Here is a 27,622-nt window from a genome sequence, read left to right on the forward strand (position 1 = left end):
CAGACTCTTGGGTTGTGTCTTTGTACACGGTACTTGGTTGTCTCCAATCTCTTCATAACATAACCTTTCCTCATTTTCATCTTCACACTCATATTCTTGATACTTTCCTAATAAACAAATACCAATAATTACTCTGTTGTTTAACTTCTTATTTCTATAATTTTTTTCCAAGAATAAACTTAGGTTATTCACAGATTCTAATGTGCTTATTATTGGTTGATTATAAAAATGATTTGGTGATAATAAGTGATAGTTATGGATCACTTAGGTTCAGCAAATTTGTTGATACTTGTACTATCTCATTTGATTCTTACTCTAAGGTCAAACTATGAGGGAAAAGCTAATGACAGTTTTACTCATTTTTTAAAATATATATGAGAAGTGGTGTAAATAATTTTATCAGATAATTTTATGACTAAAAAAGAATATATTTAGTCATGTAAAATTTTTTTGTATGAGAGGATAGCTTAGGTAGTCCATAGTTAAACATACAATGTGGATCTTTAGTGGGGATTCCCCAACACAATGGATGAAATCTCTGCAGGATTATACGAAAATATGAACCAGTATCACAAAGGATGAAACAGTGTTTATACAAATAGCATTGCTTTTAATCTGTACCATTTGAGAGAATATCCACATCAGTGAAATCACAGATCCATTGACCTATCAAAGTGTACTTGATAGATGTCACCATATTAAATACTTATAATCCCCAAACTACTTAGAATAAAAAGGTTTCAAAATATAGAGACCTAGTGGAAAAATTAAAAACGTATGAAAATGGACTAGTTACATATCATCTCTGTTATTTTCTCTGCTCTATTGGAGTTATCCTGAAGATGCGTTTATTGAGTCTTCAGAAGATAAGCTAACATCTCAGAGCTCTTATTCAGTTACAAAACCGTTCTTTTTATCCACCTACACAGTAGTATAGGCAACATTAACTAAAAAGGAATAACAGAAGGGTATCCACTTGTCCTTAGATGATTTCTATCTGAACATAATAAAAAAAAAAAAGTTGAGCAGAATAAAACAACATAATTTTAGAAAAACAAATAATAGTTAATATTTATAGAGTGCTTTATGGTTTTCTCTATATGTTTTACTCATATTATCTCATCTGGTCACTCAGCTAGCTTTTATATTGGAGATGATCTTTGAATTCCTATTATCTATTTCACTAATTTAGCTGTTACTGTATGCTTATCTCTCCCCAGTATTTAGGTTGTTGGAACATTCATTTAAAAAAAAAATTCTGACAAATAGCTTAAGACACATATACTGGAAACATCTTTGGAATCTCTTGGGCTAAAATTCTATAATTTGAAATATTTTTTTCAGTATATTATTAAGGTGTACGTACTCATTTATAACAAACCCAAGTACTTGAAACAAATGTTACATTTATGTGTGTATGCCCCATGCTTATTTTCTTATAGATATTTAGTCAGTCTTCAACTATCATGTGGGTGACATTCCAAAAAAACAGTAAGAAAGTAGAAAGTGTGAAGGTTGTTATATTGAGCCTATGGGAAATTGGGGTTAGGTTCCTAAAACCAAAATCTGCAATTTTTCTCTAGAGATTGCCAAAAATACACTTTTCTGCATATGGCTCTTTATAACAAAACATTAATTTTGATAATATGCACTGTTCATAACACAGTAACCACGAAATATTCTATAAAAAACAAGGAAGGGGAGAGATAACCCTGACAGAACTGGGAGGGGCAAGGGCTGGGATGTCAGAAGGAACCCTGAGGTAAAAAAAGGGAAAGAGGCAACCTGCCATCTCTAATCTCTCTTTTGGCTTAGTGGTTGACTTGTTCCTGGATGAAAAGCACATGCCTTGAGGGAGTCCTGGCCCCTACCTGGGGGTGACCATCTCATTTACCCACAAATTTAGCTTCTTTTCCTTTTTTTTTTTTTTTTTTTTTAGTTCCCTCATCACACATTTGGAAGATTACTTTAGCATTTTCTGAAAGAGAGTCACTCAACACTTTCATGAATACTTTCTCTCCTTTTTGTGCATATACAGAGTCAAACTCCAGCTGATGGCCCACTGCAGACTTTTCTGAACAGAGTTTATCTAACAATTTTATTTTCTCAGTAATCCACATCACAGACTTTGCATGCTTGACTTTAGAGCCCAAGGAACTTGCACTTTGCTTTAGGGGCATAATTGCAACACAAAACTTGAATTTTAAGGGCAAACCATCGACATATATTATGAATGCCTTGGGACCTCTTTGCTTTTACTACTGTAGGGTGAACAAGATCAGTGAAGTGCCAAGTAAGGTATCATCCACCACCCCACAAACCTGTGTAGGTCACATGAGTCTCTTATTTTTTCTCTACTGTACTTAGTCAGCTGCTTGATTTCCAAAGTGAAAGTGAAAATGAGGAAATAAAATGCCAGGAATGCTAAAAGTCCTGGAAGTTAAATGAGTAAATGTTGAAAATTGACTAAACTAAACCTACTTGAATGAAGCAGCACTTCCTCAATGCTGTATTGAGAATGTATTGAAAAATATATCTAAACCTCAGTCTGTATTGTACTTTTGCAGGGCAAAGATTGCTGAAACATTGGGGTTGCACTTGTACTTTACTTCCTAGGAAATTTCAAAGAAAATGATTCAGGAAAAGTACTAAGAGTCATCTGCCTTTTCTGCTTCTCTTCCTCTTTTTTGTCCCTTTCATGTGGATTTCTTTTTATTTTTCCTTCCCTGCTCTCTCCCTTACCTTAAAGATGGCTACCATTAGAAGCGGATATATGTGTATACATAAATACATATGTTAAATTTTTCTATACAACTTTCTTTTTATCAGTTCTTTCTCTGCTAACATTCCAATTTCTTTTGGGAAGTAACCTTGGCTAATGGATATTAGTGGTTAGAGAGTGAGTCTCAGAGTCAGAAAGATCAGGAGTCACAGGTTCCACCTTTGACACAAATGTCTGTAATCAAGAGCCTCTGTCCTTGGATCACAAGGTCATGTTTCACATCTTATTCCATCCCCTATCCTTTCCCCTTGCCCATCTACCTTACTACTCATTCTATAATAAAACCAACATTTATATATTGTTTCCATGTTTGCAAAGTACTTTGCATATATTATCCCATGTGATCTTTTCTACAACCACATGAGATAGTTGTTGTTATGTTCATTTTTGTAGGTGAGGAAACTTGATACAGATTTTTTTTTTACCCAAAGTCACATTGCTAGGAAGCTACTAGAACAAGATGTGAACTTTGATCATCTTAACTACAGAGATAGTTCACCAAATCAGCTAACAGCTTCATTATGTTGAAATAGAAATAGTTCTGCTTTTAACTAGACCACATTCTTATGCAGCTAATGGAGAAAACAACAGAGTGCTTCTGTGACTTTTTTGTTTTGTTTTATTGATGCCTTTAAAAAAAAAAAGCAAATTCTTATTTTCAAATATAACCTTCTCCCAAACCCCCATCCAGATAGCTAATTTTAAATTATGGATGATTCTTACAGTTAGTGAATGAATCGAAAAAAAGTTGATTTCAGAATAACCATTGAAAATATAGTTGAAAAAATAGAACCAGAACCAGAAGATGGTAAGAGGTTCCCCCCCCCCCTTTTTTTTTTTAATAAATAAGAATGACTATTAATTGTTATTGTTTTAAATTCTTAGTGCCATGGTGGCCTTAGGAAATTGGTGTTTGACAATTGGTAGTTTGTTTTTGATTCTGTATTTTTAGTTCTTGTTCTTTGAAGGCTATGTATATGCCTATCTGCTATTTTAAAGGATATTTTCTTTTTATGATAGTCAATAAATTTATCTGATATCAAACAATTTAATCTCCACTTAGAAGAGGTTTAGTAAAATACGAATTTCGTGTTTCTACCATAACAGTAGTAATTCTTAATATTCTCGCCCTCCCTTCAGATATTTATTTCATGCTCTGGTCTTAAAGAGAAAAAGTCTCATTGATTTTTGCTTTCACTGAATTAATTTTTGGCATCTATGAAGGAGCTTCATATTAACTCATGATTGTTGAGTACATTTTACTGAATTTGAAATAAACTGTTGTGAAAGAGTAACAGTTCTCTCCTTTCAATAGACAGGCAATCTATATTAGTGATCAGTACTAGTAAAAGCACTTAAATCCTTACTTTGGATACACTGAATGGACAGACAATTATACTACATAATTTTGATCAGCCTTCTAGTCTGCGGGGAATATGACAATCTATCTCCCTTATGTACTGCTTTACTAGTCATGCCTTCATAAAAATTCCTGAGGGGGGATATGCTTTTAGTCTGGATTTTTTTCTTAACTTGAAAATGTGTTCTTGCCTCCCCTTCATAATTTTCATTAGCTTTATAATGATACCTAAGATGCAATCATATAAGTATATGTCAATAGAAAGTTCTTATCATTTTATCAGTTGCATATAGGATTGCTACATTTCTTTTCATGAGGGATTCATATTCTTATCTATATGCAATTTGCATATCTTATCAAGCTATAGCTATAAAGTATTTGAAATATTCCTTTGACATATCTGGTAAGTATGGATAGCATTAATTAGCATAAGTTTTTCTATAAATGACATGTCAATCCAGGACAACAAAAAAGTGTTTGTTACTAATGTCAATCACTCATCTTCTGTCAGTTCAAAAGGTTTCCCTGAAGGAATGTACATTGATCTGCATTGACCCAAAATATAGCAAGCATATTTCTGTTTTCTGGAAATCAAAATGGAATCATATTTGTTTCAACAGCTAAATGAAAACATGAATACAGAAGGTAAATGTTAATAACTTTGATTTACAAGATTAAATGTATTATAAATTAAGACAAAATTAGGTGAAATTTTACAGTTTTGGAATCCTGAAATCTGATTTTATAATGAGCTCTTTTGAACTGCCTGCCCCAGAGACTTCCTTTCTATTTGAAATGGTATGATTCTTAATGTCTTCCCCAATTTTCTCTCTTTTTATCTCATCATTTTTGTCCCCTTTAAATTCTACCTCTTGCTCCTAAAATGTGACTGTCCTCTAAATATAATGTATTTGTCTTTCTTTATACTCTCTTCCTTTGTAATTTGGGTGCTGGACAGGGTATTGGATAGAATGCTGGTTCTAAAATCAGTAAGACTCATCTTCTTGAGTTCAAATCAGGCCTCAGACACTTGCTAGCTGTGTCACCCTGGTTGGAGTCACTTAACTCTGTAATTACTGCAATATCTCCCATGAATTAAATTATCATTTATATTTAAATGATCCTCATATTGCAGATCTGCTAATTATCATTTCATTATTCTTCTTACCTATTAGACAACTTCCTCAGGATTCCAACCTCCAAAAGTCAGTCTGTCCCCACATTAATTCATTATCTTCTTCAAACTATCTTTGCTACTTTTTGGTGGTTCTCTCGTTGTCCTAGTGACATTCCATTAAAATTTCATTAAATTCCATTAAAATCTTGGCATCGTCTTTAACATATCTTTGCCCTCACTTCCCTATTCAGTTGAAAAATATCACTCATTTTATCTCCAAGGTGTTTCTTATCTCTTAGCCTTCTTTTCTACTGCAACTATCCTGGTTCAGGCAGTTAATATTTCTCATTTGGACTGTTATCAAGGTCTCCCATGTAATCTTCCTCTACATATTCTGGTCTACCCTTCACACTTCTAGAGTGATGTCTGTAATGCCCTCAGGAACTCCCTTTTGTCAAATGAATAAGCTATATGCTGTTGATGTTGGTATTCAAGGCCCTCTACAATATGTTCTAACTTACCTTTTCATTCTTTTCTCATACTTCTTTATTCTGCTTCACTCATTCTTTAGAATGCTCCCTATTCTTTAACCGCATCCTCTGACTTCATGGTTTAGGGCTTTATAATACTATTTCTATAATGTCCACCACCAACATTTTTTCTCTGAAATCCTTTGCATCACCTCTTCCAAAGTCTTCCTAATTCTAGTCAACACCTCATGAGTCACATCTCCTTGAGTTTATATACCTCTTGGTAACTTTCTTATGCACTTGAAATACTCTGATTTTCATATAATTATTTGCATACATATTTTATCTGGTAAATTAGATCATAAATATCTTGGAGGTAAGGAGCACAGTCCTGTACAATGTAGATTTCTTTAGCAAAGGGATTGATTTTTAAGGCAGTTACTGGTGCTGGTCCCTCTTTACTTCCCCCCCCCCCCTTTTTTTTTTAACTGAGCTGTTAACTCCTGTTACCATAAGTACCATATACACAGCGGATATTTAATAAATTTTGAATTAAATTTAATTGTTGAGAGTATTTCCTCTTAATATTCCTAACACCTAATGGGTAGTGAATCCTTAATAGAGATTTTTTTTTTAAATTGAAGTACATCGAATTAAATCAAACTGATCTGATTATCAGCAATGCTTTCTTAGTTAAAAACTAGAAGGAGTTATGTATAAGTTATTCACAAAGGTAAAAATTAGATTCAAAGGATTCACACTGTACTTTTCTCTGTTTTGGTTTTCATAGTCTGCTTTTCCTAGGTCTAAAACTAATAAACTTTAAACTTATTTATTACTTTTATATTTATTTTCCCCTTTAATTTCCACTTCAACATAATTTTTAAAAATGTAGTATATAATTTTCAATTTCTGCAAGATAGCTGGCATTAAAAGTGTCAGAAAAGACTGTTTGCAAGAGTTGAGTATGTCCAAAAAGAACTGTAGTTTATTCCAATTTTTTGGCTTAAAAATGCTTCATGTTCAGTGTACTGGGTATCTGTCCATAGGGAACCAGAATGAGTTTCAAAAATCAGAAAAGTGATGAACCTAGGTGTGGCTCATTGGAGGCCTTAGCTTGGAAGCTTTCCCTCAATTACAGATAGCAACCATGAAAATGTAGGCATTTTGGACAAAAAAGTCTTGTAAGCTAGAAATGATTCTCTTGTTAACAAACGAGTGCCCACATTTTTGTGGAGCAGATGATGATTCCCAAATGTACATGTGCACTTGTATAGTGTAGACTTCTGTTAGATTTTTGTAGAGCTGTTATAATAGAGAATATTTCAGTGATAGAGCTGTTAAAAAAAACTTTCTGTATTGTGTATCATAATCTCTTTAGTATGTTTCACTTCCTAAAATGTCAAAGATCTGTAGTTTTCTTAAAATCTCATATATCTCATTTTAAAACCTATTTTAGTATTTTATGATTTAAAAATATTTTTATTTCTTTAAAAATATATCTATATAAACATGGCATGAGTTAGAAACTCTTAGGTCATTTATATTGATTAGGTAGGTTTAGTGGATGAAGCATTGGATATGAAATCAAGAAGTCTTGAATTCAAATCCAATTTTAAACACTTTCTAGCCATGTGTTAAAAAAAAACAAAACTATTCCTTCATGACAGATGTGAGGTCATTTAAACTCATAAATTTAGCAGAATATTTTAAGACTCTGGGAGCTTAACACTAAAGCTTTTGTGCACTTGATAGGTCCTTTACTTAACAAAATTTATCTTCCTACTCCCTTAATTCAGCACCAATGCCCATATGAAAATCATTTCCCCCTTCTACCTATTTATTATCTCAATCTTACCTAGTTTCTAGTCTTTGCCTGATTCTTTCATTGAATCTTATAGAATGCTCTATTGTTAAAAAAAATTTTCTTTATCCTCTAACTTTTTAATGTTCCTTCCATTTTCTGACATCAGAAATCTTGAATTGTCCTTAACATATCACATCAAATTTCATAAAGAAGTTAGAGTTAGAAAGACCTTAGGAATGATCTTGTCTAATTTTCTTACTTAATAGATGAAGAAAATGAAGATCTATAACTTGCCTAAAGTCATAAAACTAAGTAGTGATGAAGATATAAAAGTTCCATCTTTGAATCCCGAATTTGATAATTATTCATTCAATACCAGATTTCCCTTTACACCTGGCTATTTGTGTATTCATGCATCACTGATTTATAGGGCCATTTTCACAGCCCTGCTCCCTACCATTATTCAGTGGTCCCTCTTTTTCACAGACTGTCTCTTTCTAAGGAGTATTTCCCTAATCCAGGTAGTTTACCAACCTTCTCTTTGCCACATTTTTTTGCCTCATCTTTCTTAACTGAGCATCTTGATTAATATGTGTTTACTCAAATCCTTGTTATTATCCATAGTGCTTATAGCATTCATATTGCTGATGCTTATAAGAACCTGGCATCTCAATTCATCAACCAGCTTAAATTCCATGACCAGTGTCTCTCAGCCACCCAAAGGAATATTTATACATTCAACTTGAGCATCATTCCAAATTGACCTAGCTTCAAGATAAAGTTCTGACCTTCCTTTTTGTTATGGATTCCTGACCTACTTCTCCAGTCACTTTACTTCCTCTGAACCTGTCCTTAAACCTTATTTGTTCCCTTTTGCCTTTGATTCTCTTATTATACTTCTGGGGCAGGGGTTTCTTCAATTTATCTATTTATTTATTTTTATTATAGACCCCTTTGGCAGGCTGATGAAGCCTGTCGAACGTTCCCAAAATAATTTTTTGTTTGCTTTTTAATCATAATTTAAGGAAATGATAAATTTTAGCTAGAGGTTAGTGAATATAAAGACATAATTCTCTCCCTCTATTCAAATTTATGAATTCCTTGGGGATTGTGATAGGATAGTGTCTTTGAATCTGAAGTTAATAACCTCCTATTCAGGAGTATCATTTTTCCTCTAGCTTCATTTCTTAACCTTTTAAGTCTTGACTGTTTTGTATAAACAGCACTTTCTTGCCTTCAAATTTTTCAACTCCTGTTTTCTTTCCATTCTTTGTGGTCTTATGAACCTTTGCTGCCATTAGCAATCATTTACTGTTCCTTCTTTCAAACACATATGGTGGCAGTAGGAAAAGGTTAAAAATAAATTCGCTGTTAATTCATTACAAATTTTTTTTTTTACCACAATTGACTCCTCACTGCTCTGCATCAATACCCAACAAATATTTATTCACCGATAAAAAAAAATGATGCTAAAAAGCCTTTCAACAAAGTTAAAGAAAAAGGCACATAAAATGCTATATCAATTGAAAGTATGTTTTCCCTTATCCAGATTAAATATAGAAATCCATCGACCCTTCATCCTGATCCATACGAGAAATAGGAGAAAAGCCTGGAAAAAAGAGTATAATAAGGGGGAAAAAAAGAACAAGGCACTTGTACCTCTGAAGAAAGAATTGAAGACGAGAACTCCTTGCATCTACTAATGTAAGTCATTTAAACTGCTTGTTGCCTTTTCCATAAGACTCCAGAATTTTTTTTTTTTTATATTGGAAAAGCATAGAAGAGAATGAAATTAAATTTTAGGAAAGCCTTGGAGGGAATTAAGAAGGTAAGAGATTCCTAGGATTTGCATCTTTTTTATATATATTTTTTCTGTATAAAATGCTATTTCTTTTGGTTAGTAACTATCTTAATCTGGCTTTGTAATACTATACTCAATACTTAACCAAATCAAGACACCATCATTTGTTGTAATTTTGAACTTAAAATATTTAAGGGGAAATAAATATATTTGGCATTAATTTGCATTGATAAAAATGTATAGATTTTGAAGTGATACTATCTATTGACTTTAGCATGTCTAGTTATAGATACTGTAATCCTGTTTTGAACTTTTATTTCTACACATGTATATGCAAGAATATGACTCTTTCTTCACATATCTACTCAGTGCATCACTTTGTAATAACAGATGTTAAATTATGTTTTTTAACCTATATATTATAAAATTAATTGTACTACATTTATTTTCCCAAGCTGCTAGAAAAATACAGAATTCAAGAATTTGTTATTTTGGAATAAATCTGAAAAAAAAATCATATAAAGTATTTAAATCAAACTTCAAATTTTGGTGAGAATTCTTAGATATACAAATATTCCTGCATTTTTTTTAAACCAAGGTAGGTCATAATAAAATTTATAAAGAGAGAAGGACTATTATAGTCAAAATCCTGATAATAGTCACAAAATCTCAGAATTGGAAGCGGCCTCAAAAACCATTTATTCCTATGTACAAGAATCCCCTAAAACTTGAAAGCATTATATTAGATGACCTCTATGGTCCCTTCTGTCTCTAAATCTTTGTAGGTATAATAAAAAAATGAAAATTTTAGTACTGTTTTCATCATTGAGAATTTGTGTAGACATTAAAGACTGTAATTTTGTCATGTTTCATTAGTCACTGCAAAAAAAAAAAAAAAAAAAAAAAGACAAATAGTCATCACTTAGTGGCCAAACTTGTGTTGTTTATTATATTGGGTTTATGCTAAATAAGCGCTTGGATAAAGTCCATATATAAAGTCTTTACAGTCTGTTGGATCTGCAAGAGCTTACATTCTGCTTTCATCACTTTTGTGAATCAAAGTTCATCTCCTTCCCATAGTGAGAAATTTCAATGAGTACTTTAGTAAATTATAACTTTTTATTTAAATATTTTGAAAGTAAGTGTCTTTGCCAGTGTAAGAAATTATTATGGCAATTTTCTATGAATAGCATCAAGTTCTTTTCAAATAAATTCTTGGTTTAAAAAAAAGACTTGAAAGCACGGGTGGACTTTTAATAAAATCTTTTAAAATTATATATTTTTCAGTTCACAGCCAGGTTAAAGGTAAACTCAATTAAATAAGGAAACAAAATTTTTTCCTAGACATCTTTGTATGTTAGAAGAAAAAAGTTAAGTATGTTTTCATTCTTATATATAGGAAATTTCTGGTTTTTTTCTTAGTGTTGCTAAATAAGATTTGATTATTTGATTACATAAGCAGACTCATGAAGAACTAATAATACCATGTATTTGAAATTATTTTCTAAGACTCTGTATCTAAATATAAGAAAAATGTGTCAGCAAAAAATATGTAGTCATAAAATACTCTTAAAAAATGTACATATCAGATTTCCTTCACAGGCTAATTATACATTATTTCAGAATCCGATTCATTTTGCACAGCAAAATAACTGTTTGGACATGTATCCTTATTTTGTATTTAATTTATACTTTAACATATTTAAACCTGCCATTGGGGGGAGGGGGTGGGGGGAAGGAGGGGAAAAATTGGAACAAAAAGTTTGGCAATTATCAATGCTGTAAAGTTACCCATATATATAACTTGTAAATAAAAAGCTATAATAAAAAAATGGACATATCAGAGAAAAATAATGTCAGGAATATATATATATATATGTATGTGTATATATATATGTATGTGTGTGTATAATTTGTATGCATGTGTACATATATATGAAACACATATGTATATATAGATATAGATACATATATGTCCATATATCTCTATATACCTATATACATATATTTATGCACTTACACACATTTATGTGTGTGTCTAGACTTGTGATTTTATTTTTATAGGGATCTCCCAATGCAAATATGCAAATCCTTTGAAGCTTATCCTCTTTGGGAATTGCTAGAGGCTTTGAGAATGTAACTTAGGTTCACATAGCTGGTAGATTTAGGAGACAGAATTTGAATCCATTTTTTTCTGATTTTTGACAGATTGTCTATCCTATACGTCTTTCTGCCTTTTATTCATTTATTGTTATACTCTCTATGACTATATAAATTTATATTTTAATAAGTTTTAATAATTTCGTCAAAATCAAACGATTTTGATGAAACATTTCTTAAAGTCCTTTCTTTCAAGATGCTTTTCTCATTTTTGAAAAACGTGTATAGGTAAAATCTTGGTTATCCTGTAGATATGCACAATACTTTATCACCACCTAATACTGCTCACCAAATTTGAGATCCTATCATAGCAATTGGCTGTCTTTTGCAGTTTGGAGAAGGAAGACCTAAAAGACTGTGAGCACATTTATTATGGTTTCTAATCTTCTTTTGGATCAATGCAGTTTTCACAATTACTTGCACTGTTTCATGAGCTTGATATTCCTGTTTTAATGTAGGGGATAACTGGTGCCATTCTGGTATCTGTAAAGTCCTATTGTGAAATGACTTGGAAACTGCTTTTTTAACTTCAAGGCTCCCTGTTAACATGCCTGTATTATTATAATCTACTTCACATCACATTTTTAGATAGACCAGATGCAGCCCTAGGAAACATTCAAAAGGAAAAGTGACAAAAAGGAAAAGATTATAAGATGTACAAAAAAAAAGTGTGGTGGAAAAGCACAAGATTTAAGGATCATATACATATTTTGGAAAGTATCAAAAAAGCTTATTATGAGTGAGTTTACTGACTTTGTGATTACTGATATGTTTTTTTAATGTTTTAATAGTATATTGGAAAAATTATGAGGAAAAGTTATGTCAAATTGCAACTAGTTAATCTTGCTATATTGATAAGAAGGAAGGCACAGTTGATAAAGGACTGTCTTTGGAATTAGCAAGGCAAGGTGCAAGTTTTATTCTGTGCCAGCTATATTTGTTATGAGCAAGGCAAGTTATTTGATCTCTGAGTCTCCCAAGAGATTCTCTAAGTTATAGATGAATATCTGATATATGCTAGTGGAAGTAGTTTCCACACTATGATTTCCCTACATGGATTGCTGTCATTCACTTTACTATTATCCCTTCCATCCCCTAAATCCATGTCTCAGAAAAATGAAGAATTTTAGGATCTGATAGCCTCTTAGTTGGTTGGGATCTTTACAAAAGTTAGTTAATAATAATTTTATATATAATATTTGACAAATAGTCATTTAACCCTGCTGGAAAGCCTTTCTTCCTCTAGTATTTCTATTCCAACTTTGGACAGTTTTAATTGATAGGAAGTTTTTCCATGTATAGTAACTATCTTAAATTTCTATTCAGCTATAGTGTGAGTTTTGTCCTGGAACAAACAAAACACTCATTCTCTTCTAAATGAAAGCACTTCACATATTTAAAGGCATAATACTTATTTTTTTCACTTAATGGAGTTTTGTTTTTTCCAATTACATGTAAATGTAGTTTTGATCATTCATATTTATAAGATTTTGATTTCTAAATTTTCTTCCTCCTGCTCCTCCCTCTACCTTTGATATAGGTTATACATGTACAGTAATATATCCAGATGACAGAAAAAGATAAATGTTGGAGGGGATATAGGAAAACTGGGACACTGATATATTATTGGTGGAGTTGTGAAATGATCCAACCATTCTGAAGAGCCATCTGGAACTATGTCCAAAGGGCTGTAAAACTTTGCATATCCTTTGACCCAGTCATTACTGGGTCTGTATCCCAAGGAAATCATAAAGGAGGGAAAAGGACCCATATGAGCAAAAATGTTTGTAGGGGCTCTTTTTGTGGTAGCAAAGAAATGGAAAAGGAGTGGACGCCTATCAATCGGGGAATGGCTGAACAAGTTGTGGTTTATGAAGGTTCTATTCATTATTGTTCTATACAAATGATGAATAAGCTGGTTATAGAAAGGTCTGGAAAGATTTACATGAACTGATGCTGAGTGAAACAAGCAGAACCAGGAATACATTGTACACAGCAACGGCAAGAACGTACAATGATGAACTATGAAAGACTTGGTTCTTCTCAGTGGTTCAATGATCAAATCAATCTCAACAGACTTTGGAAAGAAAATGCCATCAGCATCCGGAAAAAGAACTATGGTGATTGAATGTAAATCAACACATGCTATGTTCACTGCTTCTGTTTTTTTTTTTTTTTTTTTAAATCTCTCCCCAGGTTTTTCCCCTTTGCTCCGATTTTTTCTCTCTCAACATAATTCATAAATCAATGTTTATTAAAATAAATAAACTTTCTACAATAAATTAAATTAAATTAAATTAAAATATATTTTAAAAAACATTTCCACGTGAGTCATGTGCCTCAACTCATCTTTGTATAACCTGGCTTCAGACACTTCCCACATCCTGGTTGCTTTTCTTTGAATATACTCCTGTTTTTCATGTTCTGTCCTAAGAGGATCATACCAGAATACAATTGAACTATCACTTCCATTTTCCTGTGTTCTATTCTTCTGATAATGTAATCTGTGTTCTATTTAGGAATTTTGTATGTCTTGGTTTGGACCACAGGTGTGGTCCTGTGTTACGCTGTTGAGTCTTATAAGCCTGAAGTGCACTAAATTCTTTCTCTTTATCTGATTGATTGTTAACACAGTGCTATAGCTCCTGAATCCTTTACAAAATCAGAGCTATTTTGATAAGAATCTATAGTTAAGGAAGTGGCAATGAAGAGAATAGATTTAGAAGTATCTTTGCAAGATGACTCTGAAAATGTGTTACAATGGAAACACATCTGAACTTGACATCAGAGGACCTGGAGGCAAATACAGACTTGACCACTACCAATTCAATAGATATTTAGTAAAAGCTTGCTATTTTGTAAGTACCAAGGATTCCAAGAGAGCATTTTATTATAGCTTTTTATTGACAGAACATATGCATAGCTAATTTTTCAACATTGACCTTGCACTCATTTCTGTTCCAACTTTTCCCTTCCTTTCCTCCACCCCCTCCCCTGGATGGCAGGCAGTCTCATACATGTTAAAGTATATCTTAAATACAATACATGTGTACATATTTATATAGTTCTCTTGTTGCACAAGAAAAACTGGATTCAGAAAGGTAAAAATAACCTGGGAAGAAAAACAAAAATGCAAACAGTCTACACTCATTTCCCAGTGTTCTTTAATTGGGTGTAGCTGGTTCTGTTCATCAGTGATCAATTGGAACTGAATTGGATCCTCTCATCGCTGAAGATAGCCACTTCCAAGACAGCATTTTTTAAAGCCATTGTCCCCAAAGAACTTTTATTCTACAGGACATATGCAACATAAAAAGTTTTTTTATATTAAATATGTAGATGAAAATTGACTTAGATTATAATTATTCCCCTTATTCCCTGCAATCTAGTTCTATAGATGAAAAGTTGGCTGTCATTGACTATACATTAGAAGTTATTCAGACCATCTTTGGGTCATTCCAGAATGTGTCCTCCTGCATTAGAAAGATTCAGGCTTTGCTGTAGATATTTAAAGAACCAATTACCAATTCCTCCCCAGGAATGTTATCCTTAGAATTGTGAATGGATGACATCTTTTTTTATGTTGAATTGCAAGGTGAATGGAAAGAAGGAAATGCCTGTGTACCATATTCTTTCTACACAAAAATACTTCACCAGGGAAAGTACTTTTGTCCATATAAAAAGAAAGTTTTAGAACATTATGGGTGGGACTTAACATATTTTTGTTTTTTGGTTTGAGATTATAGACTTGTGGAGGTTGTTTCTTGTCTTCCATCATTGCATTTATTTCAGGTAGCTTGGAGGTTGTTGAGTCCTCTCAAATACTATTAACTTGAACCCAAATGAGCTCCATTGGTGATATCTTCAAATGCTTCTGTAATATTAGATTTCTTAAGAGTTCTTGGTCCAAAAAGAATCCATTTCTCAGATGAGAGTTTGTCTCTATCTCCATTTTCTAAAATCTGTGCTACTGATTTCTAGCTCAAGTACAGAAATAGAATGAATAAACCATCTTCTGTGCTTTTCTCAAGAGAAGGATCTTAGAATGAACTACATAGGCTGAGCTTTAAAGGAAGTTAAGGATTGTAAGAGAAAGAAGGGAATGCAGCTCAAGGATAGGAGATACTCTGTACAAGGAAAGTAGAGCTAGACATGGACTCAATATAGAGCTCAAAGTAGAGCTAATGACATGGACTCAAAATCACCTTGGGTGACTGGGAAAATCACTGTATCTCTTTTGGCCTCCATTTATTCGTTTTTAAATTGATGGAAGCTCAGACTAGATGTCCTCTAATGTCCTTTCTTATTTGAATTTATGAAAAGCAAGTGGAAAAGTAATGAAAGAAAGGGCAGATATGAAATTGGAAGAAGTATGAAATTGGCCTTCTTCCTTAGTGCTGGTTTCTTTGTGTCAGAATGTGTGTGTGTGTGTGTGTGTGTGTGTATGTGTATGCACATGCATACATATGGTATTATTTAGTATTTTAAAATTGCTAAGTTGATTTTTACCAGTATCTTCAAATTTAAATTAGCACTCATGTTTACTTTTTACTATAATTTGTTCAGTAGTAAATTTTGAGCACCATCCTAAGTTTTCTATAGAGATAATATGATAATTTCTTAGTTTAAACCCAAACACTGATAATTCTTAACATCATGGTCACTGCAGAGATACAAACATGCTTATTAGGTCATGTTGACATTGACAATAGTATATTTTTAAAAAATCAAACTGCTTGTTCTTATTGTTTTCCTTGTGATTTCTTTCATTTTCTATATTTTAATTTATTTTTAATTTATCTTGAATAGTTCGGACAGTTTATAGGTTTTTGGGGAATGGTTCTTTGTCTTCTTAAAAAAATAGAATGATAATTGTATGATCATGTATGCCTACCTCTTCGTTTTACTGATGAGGAATTGAGTTCTTAGAGAGTCCCTAGTTCATCATACAATGCACATTACTTTAAATTAAAAGTAAATGTGATACAATTAATTCTACTTAATTTTATAACGTAGAACTAGTAGGTGTAGATATTGTGGGAGAAACTCTTAGGTGACTTTCTGAGATCAGGAGGAAGAATAAAGTGAACCCTGAAAGTCCTTTTCTGTCTCACGGTTTTATGGTTCTTTTACTGTCTAGCTTCCTTATTAGTTTAGTCATGAATGTCCGATAATTCACCCTTTGAATAAGCCATCCTGTCATCAAAAAGTCATTCTACATATTTTGGTGATGCAAAAAATGCTTGGTTAAGTTTTTAGAAAATGATTACCTCTTAATACAGATCATACAGATAAATGCAAATAAATACAGATAAAACTTCTTAATACAAATAAATGTGAGACAGCAGTTGATATGCAGTAAAACACTTGAATAAATTATTTAAATACGAATTAAATTTGTTTCCTTTGAAGGTAAATAGAGAAATATACTTTCTAATTCAGAATTATTCTCTGTAATTTGTAGATCATACTGTATATATATATTACTAGAGATTCCTAAATTATGAAATTTCTAAGCCAGTTTGAGAGACCTATACTTTGTCAGCTGGTTATGAATTAATGTGTTCGAGTATGTACATACTTGGGTATGACATATTAATCAGTTACCCAACATGCAAGTGCCTCCTTTCTGTTCACTAGGAAGTCAGAGTGAAAACAAGATTAGTATTAGTTTCTACCTTTAATGAGCATGGAAAACCAAATGATTGCATTTACTCTTATTTGCCTAATGCCATGTTCTTGCTACCTTACATTTTTTTTCCTCATCAGTGAATTTTTTTTCAGTCACTAGATTCTGATGTATGATGGACATTTATTTGAAAGTTCCCATTTTTCTAAAGCTGTTATTTTTAGGGATTGTCTCTTGTTGACTTGCCCATTTATCGTTTGCCAGCACCTTCCTTAAAATTTGCTACACAACTATTTGTTCAGGCAGATTCTGTCTTTTTAGATTTGATTCTTTATGTCTTTTGACTCTAGAGATGAGGTTATTAGGAACTTCTGAAGCATTCAAGCAAAAAAAAATGATAAATGGACAATACAATTTAATTTGAATATTAGTTTAGAATTTCAAGTAGAAAATACAGCATTATCTTTCAAATATAATTTCATTTCAGTATCTTTGGTCATTAATGAAGAATTTATTCAAGTTCTTTTGTCACTTAACCATAGGATAAGGGAGGAAACAAGCCTTCTTGCTTATAGGAAAAAAATGAATCTGAACTAAGACATGTTTTAGGAGATAATTTGAACTGGTAAGGTATTCAAAGTAGACTCATCTTATTTGCAATGCATTCTGCTCACATTGAGTAGGATATAATGCTGTTCTTTTTTATTGATGCATTTCTTTAAAAAATAAAGCAGATTCTTTATGTTAAAAGAATTAGAAGCAGCAAAATATTGCTGAGAAAGTATTATATTACACATTTTTAAGCATTCTAAACTTCTTTTAAAAAAAGAAATAAATACCTAGTAAATGGCTATTCGAAAATGTAGTAAAAATATAACCTGAATTTCTATTTGAAATTTATTATGCATACTCTGTTGATTCTGTAGAGTTGACTGGAGGGAAGAGTGAGATGAGATTATTTGAAATAAGATCTCTCACTTAGTTTTTACTTAGTAATCAAATGTAAATAATAGAATCTTGTAATCAATATTTTGTGAAATTAGAACTCTCTCTCTCTCTCTCTCTCTCTCTCTCTCTGTGTGTGTGTGTGTGTGTGTGTAAGGGTTGATATCCAAGATAATTCTCCAAAATTCTTAAAATTGTTTAAGAATGTTGGAAAAAGTTGGAAAGCAAGAAGAAAATAAAAGTTTAACATTTACATTCTCAGTATAACATTTGTTATGAAAAAATAGTTCAACTGCAGATTTGAACAATTAAAAAAAATTAGTTTTATAAAGTATGAGCACCTTTTCTCCTGCAGTAGGAAGGCATACAACTCTAATGAGTTGATAGTGGTGGTCTCTTCTCCATGCTTATTGTTCTGAACTTTTATTTCAGAATCTCTCTGGAAATGATATAGAATTTTGTGTGACCACATAACAGCTTTTGAAATTTTATTTTTGTTATTTTTGCTGCTTTCTCTATGGTATTACAAACTGCTGTCCATAATTCTTCAGGGACTCTATGAACTAGCTCCAATACCTTAAAACTATAATTTTTACTTTATATTTATAGTGATGCTGTGTAGGACATTCCAGTATAACCTGATGGTTTTCTCCACTTTCTTCAATTTAATGCTGAATTTTGCAATAAGAAGCTAATGATGTGAGCTACAGTCAACTCCAGGTCTTGTGATAATTGTGTAGAGCTTCTCCACCTTTGGCTTCAAAGTATGTAATTAGTCTGCTATCTCTTGACTATCTAGTAATGTCTGTGTGTCGAGTTGTCTTTTGGGGTTTTGAAATAGTGTTTGCTGTGACCCACAAGTTATCTTGATACAACTTAATTTCTGTATTGTTTCATTTTATACTCCAAGGCCAAACTTGTCTATTGTCCCAATTGTTGTCAAATACTAAAGCTTGAAGCTTAAATACTTTAGCCCCACCTCATACCAAAATAAGGTCAAAATGGATACATATTTGGGCATAAAGGATGATACCATAAACAAATTAGGAGAACAAGCGATAATTTGCCTCTCAGATCTTTGGATAAAGTAGGAATTTATGATCAAAAAAGAACTAGCGAACATTATGAAAGGCAAAATGGACAACTGTGATTACAAGATTAAAAGGAATATAAAAAGATGGGAAAAAAGTCTTTACAGCCAGTACTTTTGATAAAGGTTTCATTTCTAAAATATATAAAGAATTGTATCAGATTTATAAGAATACAAGTCATTCGCTAATTGATAAATGGTCAAAGAATATGAACAATTTTCAGTAGATAAAATTGAAGCCATCTATAGTTATATGAAAAAATGCTCCAAATGGCTATCAATTAGAGAAATGCATAACAAAACAACTCTAAAGTACTACTTCACACCTCTCAGATTGGCTAAAATGACAGGAAAAGAAAATGATAAATTTTGGAGAGAATATGGGAAAACTAGGTCTCTTAAGCATGGTTGGTGGAGCTGTGAAATGATCATTCTACAACTATGACCAAAGGGCTATAAAATTGTATACCCTTTGACCCAGCAGTGCTATTACTGGGTCTGTATCCCAAGGAAATCATACAGGAGGGGAAAGGACCGACATGTGCAAAAATGTTTGTAGCAGCTCTTTTTGTGATAGGAAAGATTTGGGAAATGAGTAGATGTCCATCAATTGGGGAATGGCTGAACAAGTTGTGGTATGTGAAGGTAATGGAACACTATTGTTCTATAAAAATGATGGACAAGCTGACTTTAGAAAGGCCTGGAAAGATTTACATGAACTGATGCTGAATGAAACAAGTAGAACAAGGAATACATTGTACACCATAACAGCAAGAATATGCAATGATCAACTATGAAAAACTTGGTTCTTCTCAGTGGGTCAGTGATCCAAAGCAGTCCTAATAGACTTCAGGTAGAAAATGCCATCTTCATCCAAAAAAAAACAAAACAAAACAAAAAAAAAAACTAAGTAGACAATGTAAATCAACACATGTTCACTTTTTTCTGTTTTTTTTTTAAATCTTTTTAATCTTTTTTTAAAAAATCTCCTACATGGTTTCAACATGATTCATAAAGCAATGTATGTCAAAAAGAAATAATTTTACTAGAAAAATACTTTGCTCCCCCATTGAGAAGATGAGATTTGTTGGAAAACTTTACCTTGATGTTGGAAAAGATTGAAGGCAAAAGAAAACCAAGTGGCAAAGGATGAGATGGGCAGAGGATGGGAAATAATGGAGGATAGGTCTTGGTATACTGTGGTCTGTGCAGTCATGAAAAGTCAGACACAATTGAATGAAAGTAGCAACAATAAAATCTTTGGAATTCATTTTTCATTTAAAGTGACTGTTAACGTGCTTATTTTCTCCCTATTCTGATACAGAAGAAATTGATAGAATCTCCTTGATGTCCTTATAATTCTTAAAATTAGGAGAAGCAGCATCGTTAGAGTAGATTGAGAATAGCCTCTCAGCCAGTAAAACCTGGTTCAAGTCCCATCTCTGACATATACTGTCTATGTTCCTTGAACTTCTCAGTTTTGTAGACAACTAAAATTGTAAATTGTGGAGAAATTACTGAGCCTCATCTGGGGATCTACTACATTGATGAAATGGCAGTTTCCGTTTTTCTACTTATTCTTATAATTTTAATTTTTATTCCAAAGGTTTCAAAATTGAGCTTATTTTCCTGTTACTATAAAAATGCTGCCAAAAATAAAATATAGAATCAGTTTTCAAAGGATGAATTTTCTTTTCAGTTCACTGAAAGAGGAATTAAACTTTGTAAATAATCAAAACAGCATAAAAATGTCCCTGTTGGACTTTTAGTATAAGTATTCTAAGCATAGCAATATTTAGTAATAATACATCTGTTGTTCTTGGATTTTTTTGATTGTTCAAAAAATTTGGCATCTGTAGAACAGCCATGTTTTTGATATATCTTGGCCATGGCCCAGGTTTCTGATAAATTACAGTTTGTACATATTCCACTAAGATTTGTCTGTATAGCAACTTTTTTTTCTCACAAAATTGCAATTTGAGGAATTTGTAAAAACATATTCTGCTTCAATACCCAGTTAAGGCTATCTTCAGAGCTAACATGAGGGATATAGAGAGGAATAAACTAAAACTTAAAATAACTGTCCTGTGGAAAAGAGCTTGTAATTAAATTGTGTGCTTCCAAAGGGTAAAATGAAGAGCATTTTCAGAGGTAGGGAGACAAAGTTTGGCTTGGTAAATAATATAATTTTCCGTCCAATTAGTACTGTCAAAAAGTGAAATGGTTTGCTTAAAAAGGTAGTGAGTCTCCCCTTACCAAAGATCTTTGAGTAGACTTTGGATAAGTAGATTTTATCCAAAGTCTAACCACTATTTAGAGATTTTGAAGATAAGATTGCTGTTCAATTACTGATTGAACTAGATAAACTTTGAGTCACTTCCTATACATTTTGTATCCTATTTTAATAAAAGAAACAATTTTAAATGTTATGCTGATTTGAAAACAAGTAACACTATTTAAAAATTCTTTATATAATTATTAATTCAATTTTATTTTTTTGCCCAGAAACAGAACCCTTGTGAAAAAAAAAAAAGAATGGGTATTCAGGAATGGGTATTTTTGTCCTTATTGTTAAGTAATGACATTTGGACTATTCAGTTCCTTTATGCATCACTTTTCTACTCCATGTAAAAGAACAGTAGTTTGGAAGTCAGAGGATGACAGTTTAGATGTGAGTTCTGTTATTTAGATGAGTTGATTAATCTCTGGCCCTAGGTTCTTTGTATTTAAAAGAAGGCAAGGTTGAAAAAGAAAACAGCTAAGGACTTGCCAGCTCTGTGTCCTGGGTTACCATAAAAAAAAAGTTTATATCCCTAACAACTGGCATTTCCCTAGTTGTTAGGGCTCTCTCCCTTATTAAATTTTTATCTGTTTTGCTTGTTTGTGTATATGTACAGGTAATATTCCTGTATGTAAATGTAATATATGCATGTATGTTTATGTAATGCAATGAAAATTTGATGAGTTTTTGGTTTTCCCCAGCATCTAGAATATTAGTCTTGTACATAACAGGTGCTTAATACATTTTTATTGAATTGATTTATAAATTGAGTATTAGTTCATCTTAAAAGTGTTAGAGAAATTACTTTGGTTAATCTTTCAAATTCTCAAACTTTGTAATGGCAGAAGGAAGATACCCTTGCTTCATTATGTTGTCTAGAAAAGATTGATATTCTTCTGGATTTGGATCAAATTGATATATATATATATATATATATATATATATATATATATATTAGTTGGAAAACTTTTTTGTAGCAGAAAGTGTGGGAAAATGAAAAAATTATCATGGAAAAATAATACTTATGTTTTAAAAACTAATGAAGGGGCCCAGTTTATAAAAATAAAAATATATAAATGCAATGATAAGGGATGTACCTTTTTCTTTTTCCATTGTATTGTTGACAAATATTTGAGGCTTTTTCTGCCTAACAAAAAATATCTAATAGATATTTTGGGGAGAATTCACCAGCATTACAGACTTAGGTGACAGTGTCTTAATGGGGAGATTGTATATACTTGGGAAAATGTTGGTTCATAATGTACTTTGGAAGGTTTCTTTATATGGTCAGGTGAGTTTTCCAGGAGAAGAGTATAATGTTCCATAAAGACTATTATGTTACCTTCCTTCTATTATCTTCCTTCTATGCAAATTTGTGCCCTTGGATTAGTGAATGGATTAAGCAAGTCTTACCTAGTTGGCTGCTGTCAGATGTCATTAATAGAGAGAAGCGATCTCTCAAAAGAAAGGGGAAAATCCCTTTAAGTCTTCAGGACTTAAAAAAAAGTATGATGCTCATTCCCAAAGCCTGCTGAAAATCAGACTGTACTCACTTCTTGTACTTCAAGCCTTTCCCCAACAGATAAAATTGTCAAAAGATAGCAACAGTCAGCTTTTAAAGGAAGAACTCTAAGCTATGAATAATCATATTAAAATGATCTAATTTGAAAACAACTAGAAAAATACTAATCAAAGCAACTTTGACATTCCATAATCAGACTGGCAAAGATGGCAAAAGAAAAAAATGACAAATTTTGGAGGGGTTGTGGGGAAATGGGCACTTTGGTATTCTGATGGTAAAGTTTTAAATTGATCTAGCCATTCTGGAAAGCATTTTGGAACTATGACCACTAAAATTATATCCCTTTGATTCAAGAATACGACTGTTAGATCTGTGCGTTGAAACAGATCATAGAAAAACAAAAAGGAGTTGTATGTACAAACCTATGTATAATGGCTTTTTTAAATTTTAAAAATGGAATCAAAGAACTAGAAACTTTGGGGATGCCATCTATTCAGGAATTCCTGACAAATTATGGTATAAATATGTGATGAAATAACATTTTGCAGTATGAAATGACTAAATGGATGGTTTTGGTGAAATCTGGGAAGACTTCTGAATTGATGCAGAGTAAGTGAATAGAATGAGGAGAATAATTTGTATTATAACAACAATATCCTTAAGAAAATAGCTTTGAAAAGTTTGATATATTTGTGATTGATACAATGACCAACCACGATTCTACATGACTGTTAGGAATAATTGTTATTCTTGGGAGAGAGGAAATAGACTCATAATGTATGAAAAGAAAAAGTGTTCAAATTTGTGGACAGAGACAATATGGGAATAAGTTTTATGTAACCATTCATACTTTTGTTCAAGGAAACTGGGTTTTTGTTTCTGGAAAACCTTGCTGATAGTCAAATTCCAGCCTTCAAATACAGGTATTCAGGATAGCAAGGTGATAGCTAGGCAAATGGGTAAAAGCATTTACCTTTTTATTTTTTTTTTTAATGTTTACATCTAACTATAGAAGGACTATATATCCATGTAGGTTGCCCACATTTTGGAACTATGCTCCATTTTGATGTATACCATGTGGAAAATCACTATGGGTTATAGGAATTGCTTTGGGTCAAATAATAATAGTTGGATGTCACAGTAGTTGGAAAAAAATGCATGCCTTGACCTGAATAGAAATAACCTTAATAAATAATGACACAAACTTTTACTTCAGAAGCACTCAGTTTCTGTCTGTCTGTCCCTTTTTCTATCTTTCTCTGTTTTTCTCTTTCCCTTTTTTCACTCTCACATTCTTTCCCTTCCACACTCTCTCTTTCCTTTCCTCCTCTCCCCTTTCCCTCTTTTGTCTAATATCACTAAATCAATTGGGATTTGCTTATTTCACACCAAGGACCTTGAAAAATAGTTCTGTAAAATTATCTTTGTTTTGCAAACAAGGACTTAGGACTTTTCTGCCCCATAAATAGACATGCTTTGCTGTGTCATAAAGATATTTAGCCTTAAGGTCTTTCCTAAAAGTGTACACACCTGCCATCTCCCATAACTGAGATTGTAAAGGCATTTTAAGTACTGCTGATATAGGCAGATTGATTAAGAATGTTCTGCTCCTGGATGTTTCCTCAAAATTCTCCAGAATGTTAAGCACCATTTTCAATTTATTCTAAATCATACAAACTGAAAAAGTGAAGAAGAGATCCTTGCCATTTTAAAGATGTGAAAATATCATTTTTCTGTTTTGGATTGTTTCTGAGGGTATAAGCACAACTTATAGGGTCTCTTCCAATGTGAAAGGACTTCCTGCTGCAAGTTAAGAAACCCTCTTGTGCTGTATGACATTTTTTTTCTTTAAATGATGTCTTTTTTCCACTTGACACATTTTCCACATTATTTAGAAATTTCTGGGATTAGCAGTACTGCAACTCTGGCGATTTTGAGAAACTAATATCATTGGATGTTGTGAAATTTGCAGGTGCTTTTGTTTAATAATTATCACTTGACTCTCCCTAGAGATTTTTCTTTTCCTTTAGGTATAAAAATGTACAGAAGTAGACAATATGGTTACCATGACCATAGAAAAGACCTTTAATCTTAGCTCTTCTTAATTTGACACCATCAAGCTGGGTCACACAGTTTCAAAAGACTATTCCTAATTAGTTTACAAGTTATGTTTCCTTCTTTATCTCCATTCTTCCCAGTTATTGCTATTTTTATATCAAAGTCTTTAATTAGTTTCATTTAAGCCCAATGCTTGGTTTATTTCATTGGATGAGAAAACATTATTACAGAGGATATTCACTTTGTTCCTTACTTCTCCTGTATATCCAGCATTCTGCTTCCCATACAAGAGGCTTATGATGAAAAACTGAATTCTGAAAAACCAAGAGCTTGAAAAATTGTCTTGAGATATGGAATATTCAAGGTAAAACTTTGGGTTGTTTCAAAGGCCATTTATTTATTGAGCATCCAGATTTTTATAACATTTTTGTAACCTTTTTATTTAATTAGACATTTTTGTTTATTGTAGTTTTATGGTTTTATGACACATTCTTCTCTTCCCTTTTGTTTATAAATATTTTAAATTGTAAGCCTAAAAATAAATAAGAAAAAACAATTAAGTTAGCATTTTAAATTGAGAAAAATCTTGTCCTAAATCCCTAGCTTTTAATAATCCAAGTCAATTGTATTACCAGCATAATTTCTTCTAATGTTGAAAATTTAATATTGGTGCTGAAAGGGATGATACCAGATTTTGACAGTTTCAAATCAAAACAATTTTATAGCTAATTACCTTTTAATTTCCATATTTTAAAGTCACACATTGAGGCATTTGGATTTATCTTAGTTTTTCAATGATTATACTCTCAAAGTGAGTTTTGTAAGCTATAATAATCATATCATAGACTGAAATAATCTAAATTAAATGAACACTTATTAAACACTTGTATATCAGAAAACTATGCTTGGAGTTTAAAATAACCTCAGAGGTCTAACTGATACCTGACATTACTGTAAGAGCGTGTTGATTGGTCTGCCTGCCATGCATTTTTCTGTTCTTCTGTCCACCCTTTACTCAGCTGCCAGAATGATTTTCCTGAAGCATGGAGTTGCCCATTTTCACAGTCCTATTCAGTAAACCTTTATGATTCTTTTGTCACCTGCATATTCAAATATAAAATCCTGTCTTGCATCCAGACCTCTTCATAATCTGATGCTTTCTCCCCCAACCCCATTTCCCATATCTTTTCAGGTATCTTACATCTTAAAACCTTCCATGAACTCTTCCATTCAGTACCACTGGCCGCCTTGCTTCTCAAAAAAGACACTTCCTTCCCTGACTCCAGGCATTTCATTGACCTTAACCATCCATTGAGTACTCTCCCACTTCTTCTCTGCCTCATGATTCTCTAGTTTCCTTTATGTTTCAGTACAATTCCCACCTTTTACAGGAAATTTTTCCTGATTGCTCTTAATTCTTTTGGTTTCTCTCTGCTGATTATTTCCTGTGTATTCTATATATAACTTGTTTATTTTTAGTTATTTGCATATTATATAATCCCTTATATTTCCAATTACTTAATGAGTAGAGACTCCTTCTTAGTTTTCTATGTATTCTCAGTCCATAACACATTGTCAGGCACATAGCGGGTGCTTATTAAAAATTTATTGACTGATTTTAATGTATTCTTTAATATAAGTAGCAAATTTTTATCTTCACTTCTACTTGAATATGTACATTTATTGTTGTGAAATATTATTGTTCTATAAGAAACATCAGCAAGATGATTTCAGAGAAGGATGGAAAGACTTCCATAAACTGATGCTAAGTAAAGTGAGTAGAACTAGAAAAACATTATACACAGCAAAAGCAAGACTATATGATGATCAATTCTGATGAATGTGGCTCTTTTCAACAGCGAGATGGCAGGCCAGTTGCAATGGTCTTATGATGGAGAGAGCCATTTGCACCTAGATGCCGTGGTTCTCAAACTTTTGTTCTCAGTATCCTCATGTTGTTAAAAAACTATCGAGGATCTGTTCAAAGAGTTTTTGTTCACATGGGTTATATTTATAGCTATTGACTATATTAGAAATAAAAAATAATTTTGAATTTGTAGACCCTCTGAAAGGATTTCAGAGACCCCAACAATTCTTTGGACTACACTTTGAGGACCACTGAGAGAGGTATGGATCATAGCATAGCATTTTCACTCTTTTTGTTGTTGTTTGCTTGCATTTTATTTTCTTTCACATTTTGTTTCCCTTTTAATCTGATTTTTCTTGTGTAGTATGGTAATTCTGAAAATATGTATAGAAGCATTGCACATAATTTAACATATTACTTGCCGCCTATGGAAGGAGGTGGGGGAAGGGTGGGAAAATTTGGAACACAAAGTTTTGCAAGGGTAAATGTTGGAAATTATGTAGACATATGTTTTGAAAATAAAAAGCATTAATAATTATTTAAAATAAAGAAAATATACATTCAGTAATGAAGAGCATGGAAATTAATGAGGTTATTCCATTTTAGGATAATTATTTATCTGGGAAAGAATTTATTTTTTATAAACAGCCTAATTTTCTTTCCCTATAATTTAAATCCATTAATCCTAGTTTTGTTTTCTGAAACTTCACAATACATCTAATATCCTTTCCAT

General features: G+C 32.2%; 1 protein-coding gene across 1 annotated transcript in view; it reads left to right on the forward strand.

The window, feature by feature from the left end:
* Positions 1 to 27,622, forward strand: part of FOXP2 (forkhead box P2) — a 696,776-nt gene that overhangs the window by 84,935 nt on the left and 584,219 nt on the right. The window contains exon 2 of the mRNA XM_031938846.1: positions 9,086 to 9,240. The gene's annotated coding sequence lies outside the window, so the exon portion shown is untranslated. The remainder of the gene's footprint in view (positions 1 to 9,085; positions 9,241 to 27,622) is intronic.

This window comes from Sarcophilus harrisii, chromosome 5, assembly GCF_902635505.1.
Source record: "Sarcophilus harrisii chromosome 5, mSarHar1.11, whole genome shotgun sequence".
NCBI lineage: Eukaryota > Metazoa > Chordata > Mammalia > Dasyuromorphia > Dasyuridae > Sarcophilus > Sarcophilus harrisii.